The sequence below is a fragment of the Streptopelia decaocto genome, assembly GCF_964273445.1.
Source record: "Streptopelia decaocto genome assembly, chromosome: 19".
NCBI classification, from domain to species: domain Eukaryota; kingdom Metazoa; phylum Chordata; class Aves; order Columbiformes; family Columbidae; genus Streptopelia; species Streptopelia decaocto.
Window position 1 is genome coordinate 1,370,208 of NC_138674.1, and position 6,004 is coordinate 1,376,211.

A 6,004-nucleotide genomic window follows, 5' to 3' on the forward strand; every position below is an offset into this window, starting at 1 on the left:
GTCCCTCTTGCCATCACGGGTCCCCTCTTGTGCACCTCACTCAACCAGCTCCTTTGTGCTTTCTAACTAGAAAAATGGCTTTAGGGGGGACAAGATGGAAATGTTCCCTTCCCCGTCATTCCGGTCCCTGCCAGCAGCTGTGGGCTTTTCCCGGAAAAACAGAAATCCCAAAAGCTGGCAGCGCTGGGCTTCTGGAAGCCGAACAAAGAAAATCTGCCTTTAACCCAAAAGCAATAAAACCAAACCGATTTTTGTGGCTGACGAAGCCACAATCCCATTCTCATCTCCAAGACAAGCAACTGCATCTCGCTGACGTTTCAAGGGGAGAAACGCTCCCACCCGGCCGAGCGGAGGCTCCGGCGTGCGCGGGTGGGACGCGGCAAACCTGGTCCTGCCCCCCAGCTGGACCGAGCGGACGCAAACCCACGTCAAATGGCCCCAAACCCCCCGAGTCGCCCTCCGAGTCCTGGGCTGGGGTTTAAGCAGCAGCTCCCGCTGCGGGTTCCTGCGCCCGGGGGCCGGTGCGTGGCCGCCAAACGCCCCTCGACCCATCAGGACCCACTGAGTCGTGGGTCAGGTCTCAGCACGGGAGCTCCCGAGGTAGGAGCTGAATTGCAGAGTAGCAGAGACAAGCAGATATTTCCCTCTTTAAAATACTACTACTGAAAACATAGGCGTAATTTGCTGACTGCAAATTTCCTGGCGTTTGACGTGGTCACGTCAGCCTCAGGAGACCCATCCAGCTTGGGATCCCACCTTTCTGAGAAAACGCTTCGCTGTGCCAAGCGACGGCGGGTGCAGCCAGGGGCACACAGGAGAAACCACTTGTCCACTGGAAATCCTTTGCCCTAAGCCCCCAATTATGGTTTAACACAATTTTATTTCGAGGGCTTTGGGGCAGAGGATGCACAGGGTCCCCATAGGGCTCTCCCAGTGTCTCCCAGCATCAATGGGACAGGGAAGGATGATCCCACCCTTGTGCAAAAAGCCGAGCGTCGGGTTGGGCCAGGCTGGGGCGGCTTGGGGGGCTCAGCACCACGTGTAGTCACCTGCGCCCACCCCTGCTCAGCGTGGGGAGGGATAAGGGAATCCAACAGCAAACCGTCCTGCGGGATGCCCCGGCGGAGCGGCCGCTGCAGCAGCCCCGTGCCCAGCGCCGGGAGCCCGGGCAGAGCCGCCACGGCCGCTGGGGGCTTGTTGTGCACCCCCAGCTCTCCCCATCCCTCCCTCCCTCCTTCCCCCGCGCAGGCAGCTGCGTTGGGAGCAGATCGAAACGGCTGAAGCATCTGGGCAGACATCAAACATCTGAGGACGAGGAAGCAAAGCGAGCCCTGGAGGGGTGTGGGAGCCGGGGATGGAGGTTATGCCTATCAGGGGAGACAATTCACACCCTTTTATAATCCAGCGGAGGGAGGAGCGGCCGTGAGAAGGATAAAGCACCAGCCTTCACCTCCGGGGCTGCGGGTCCATCCATCCATCCTGCCGCTCCGGCTGAACAGGACAAGCCGCTGCGTTCCCAGCGCGGCCCCTGCCCGGCCAGGGGATGGCGAGGGCTCCCGCGCCTTGGGGACACCGAGCTGAGCAAACACCTCGAGAACAGCCAGCGCCACTCGCTTCCAACCTGTTGCCTTAAGGCAGGAGGAGTTTCTTCCTCTTCAAGCCGATACGTCTCCTGTTACTAGCAGAGCAAAGTCCAGTCCGGCCCGAGCTCTCCCGAGGAGGCAGGATGTGGAACTGGCTGGTGCCAAAGGCTCTTCCATAATTTCTCTACGTATTTCCACCCTCAGGAGGAAATCCTGCCCCGGGAAGATGGGTCGGGTTTGGGACGGGAAAGTCCCCAACTTGGGGCGGCCAAAGGAGGGAGCTCTGCAGAGCCAAGTCCGCAATGGGGACAGCGGAGGGGACAAGGGGGTGTCACAGCCAGGCGTGGGGCGGGAGGCGGCGTGGGCGGGGGGATGTCGGAGCCCCCTTTGCAGCGAGGTGCGACAGCCACGCGCTCGGCTGCTCGGGAGATGCCGAACCTCACCCAGCCCTGCGGAGCACTGGGCCGCGGGGAGGACCGGGAGGGACCCTCCGCAAAGCCACGCGCCGCTGCGTCCCCCGTGTTCCCACGCGGCAGCTCCAGCGACGGGGCCAAGACACCTCACGCCTCCTCCGCTCCCCGGCCCCGGCGCACACCCGCAGTCGGACTTTCCGAATTACTCAACCCGCGCTGCTCCAGCACCCAGCACCCGCCCCCGGCGCCAGGTTTGCTGGGTGCTCGGCGTCCCCGGGGGACGCCGGTGGTCAGGCTCTCGGCGGCATGGCAGCTCCGGCGCTCGGCTCCTATGCAAATCTTGCAGATCTGCACTTCCTCCGCAGCAAGCGCCCGCTCGGCGTGGCCGGCTGCGCGACGGCGCCTGGAACGTGCACCCAGCTGCACAGCGGCTGCCGGCACCATCCCGCACCGGGGTCGGAGGGGCAGCCCGGTATCTGCCCAGGATGGGCGAGCGATGTAACGTATAATGGCCTCGGTGCATCCGGCTGCACCAGCACCCAGGGAAAGCGTCCTGGTGCTGGGCTGGGCTGGCACAGCGTGGGGCACATGCTGCCCTCTGCCCCACAGCCCAGGTGAGCCCCGAGGGACGGATCCTGCTGCCACAGGGCTCTCCCCAACACAGATGCTTCCCCAGCCGAACTGGCAGGGTGCACTGAGGACACCCAGCAGCCGAGGGCCCCCCCATGGCCACAGCACCTTGTTGGGACGCAGGGGACCTGCTGGCCCCACACTGCACACCAGACTCAGCCCAGTCTGCAATGGGAAACAACTTGCACCACTCAGCCCTACCCTGCCCATGGAATTTATGTGCTATGGGAGGGAGCCACAGCCCAAGGACATGCCACAGACACGCAGCTCCTCCCGAGCACTCACACGCAGGGAAACACCTCGCTCGGGATGGGGCCACTGGATGCTGCTGCTGCTACAGCCCCAGCGATCCCCCCGCACGGCTCGGGGGTCCCGCGGTCACGCCCGGCGCGCACGGCCGTGCACACACCCTGGGTGTGCATCCAGGCAACGCTCGCACACACACACAGCACCGCTCCCGCTGCAGCGCGCAGGCTGCGCGGCTGCTGCGCTGGGAGAGCGGCTCCTCTGGGCTCCCGGCCGCGGATCCTCTCCCCGGCTGCACCCCTGTTCGGGAGGGTGCTCGGGGGTGAGGTGGGGCAGGCGCCCGCCCGGGCGGTTGTCCCGGGAGAGCCGGGTGCCCGTGTGCCAGGCAGGTTTCCCACAGCTCCCCGTCCCTCCCGCTTTGGGAGGAAAAGATTGATTTTTCTGATCACGCTGGTGTTAGTTCACCCCAGGCCTAGATCCTGTGAGCAACTCCGTTCACGCTTGGCCTTACACACACGAACAGCTGTGGTCACGTCGATATACCTCCTTTGCTCAGGGGCAATAGCTCGCATAGCTCTGGAGTTTACTGTTAAACACACGCGTGAGCATTTCTGCAAGTTCAGGAGCCGCGGTACCGCAGCAGCGGAGCATCGCAGCTCGCTGCAGCACAGCAGCATCCTCACAACTGCCTTCTGTCCCCACGCACCCAACCCAGACCCCCGCCTGCGCCAAGGCTTGGCTGGGATGAGCTGACCCTCCCCGCACCAGCTCTGGCCTGTCCCTGTTCCCATTGCTGTCCCCATCCCTGTCCCCGTCCCTGTCCCACCGAGCAGCCCCTGACATGACGGGAGAGAACAGAAACCCCAGCTCTGCCTCTCCACTTTGCTGATGGGCAACTTTGCAATTTGATGGGGGCGGCTTGATCGTTTTGCTCACAAAAACCACCCGATTCCCCCTCCAGCCCGCACCCGACGCTGCATTTCCAGAGCCCCGAGCCGCGCTGTGCGCTGGGGGCGCAGCGCCCGGGACCCCCGCGCTCCCCGGCTTTCGGGGTCCCCAGTCCTGGACGAACACAAGGCTGGGCTGGGGCTTTCGGGCAGCGCTGGGAAGCGGCTCAGAGCAGCCGCGGTGGAGCTCCCACATCTCCTCGCAGGAGATGAAATCTTTTATGCATATATATATATATATATATAATTTTTTTTTAAAGGGGAAAATCCCGGCAAATCCCGGCTGCTGGAGGAGCCGGCCTGCGCCTGCTCCTGCTCCCACCGCCCGTCCCCCCGCACCCGCCGCGGTTCCCGCTCCCCTCGGGGCTCAGCCCTACCTGCTCCGAGCGGGCTGGGGCTGCGGCGGCGGCGGGGCCGGGCGGGGGCCGGGCGGCGGCGGCGGCGGCGGCGGCGGCGAAGGAGGAGGAGGAGGCGGCGGAGGAGGAGGGAGCGCGGCGGCGGACAATGGAGGGGCGCAGCGCGGCGCGGGGCCATCTCCCGGCCGCCCGCCGCATTGCACGGCAACGGGCCGACCCCGGTGCTCCCCCCGCCCTCCCCCTGCGTGTCCACGGGAGCGCCGGGATGCCCCGCAACCCCCCATCCTGCATCCCTCCCATCCCGCATCCCCCCATCCCGCATCCCCCCGGCGGGACGGCCGGTGGGCGCTGAGCTCCTGCTCCCCTTGCCCGGCCGCAGCACCGGCCCCTCCGTCCCCCCAAAACACTGCAGCCCCACGCGCGGGGGCATCCCTGGGGTCCCCATCAGCACCCACCTCCCGCTGCTTCCCACTGGGGTGGTACCTGTACCACTGGGGTACCCTGTACCCCAGGAGGGTGCTGAGACACCCCACTGGGGCTGTGGTGCTCCTGCTGGTCCCCAGCCGCCCCGGGTTAGTGGGGACACTGTCCTGGCCAGGGGAGCGCAGCAGCAGAAACGGCTGCACAAGCACTTTGTGGGCAACAGATGCGCTGGAGCCCTGGCAGCGGTAGCTGTAATTTGTTTTTGCAGGCAGCTGGCCCTGCCAGGCTCTCGCAGCCGGGGTTGTACCCCCCCGAAAGCCCAGCGCCGCGCTGGAGAACCGCGAGCCGCGCTGGGAGGGCTGTGGGTCACAGCCTGTGGTTTGGGGTTAGCGGTGGCACAGCGTTATCCCAGCCTCCCTGGGCCCTTGAAGATTCCCAGGAGCTTGGGAGGATGGAGGTTGTTGTGGGGTTCACCACCCCATGCGGGGGGAATCCAGGGCTCGAGGGTTCCCCAGTGCAGCTGGGCACCCCCAGGCCCCATCTCCCACCAGGCCCTGATGGGAAAATGGCCCACATCAGCACCACATCTGCCTGCAAAGCCCCACGGGCTGCTCCTGCTTGCTGTCAAAAAATATCACCCACAGCTCATGGACAAGCTGCAAGCGGTGCTGCCGGGAGACGGGGGAAATCCGGCTAACTGAACACACCCCAAGTACCCCCTGTGCTGGGTTGGATTACTCCCCATCCTTCTCTTCACACTTTGCCTGACGCCCGTTGAAACACCCCAGATTCCTCTGGCGCTGCCCTCCCATCCACACACCCCGTACTGAGCTTTGCTGTGAGGGGGCAGAGATGGGTGTACCCCAAAAACTCGCGGTGGGGGACCCTGCTCTGCTGGGTATCCCCTGCCTGACACCCAGCTGGCACCTATGGAAAGACCAGGTGCAGGATCCACCGGTGCTGCTTGTGTCCCAAACCGGGTGGTAATCGGGGAACGACTGAGTGTCCGGGGGGTGCAGGCAGGGGTGGGGTACAGACAAAACCGGGGTGCAGGCAGCCGTTCAGCCCGTGTGCAGGCAGATGTAGAGGCAGAGCAAACGTTTTTCGCAGAGCCCGGATAGCTCAGTCGGTAGAGCATCAGACTTTTAATCTGAGGGTCCAGGGTTCAAGTCCCTGTTCGGGCGACTAAGTTTTTCCTCCTTTTTTTTTTTTTTTCCCCGTCAAAACCCTTTTCACCAGCCGCAATAGGGGCCCTTCCCAGCGCAGGGTCCTGGTTGCGCTCCTGAATTGTCCTAGAAAAGAAGTGAAAAAATAATAAAAGAAAAAAACAGTATCGCAGTAAAAAAAGCAGATTCGCCCGAACAGGGACTTGAACCCTGGACCCTCAGATTAAAAGTCTGATGCTC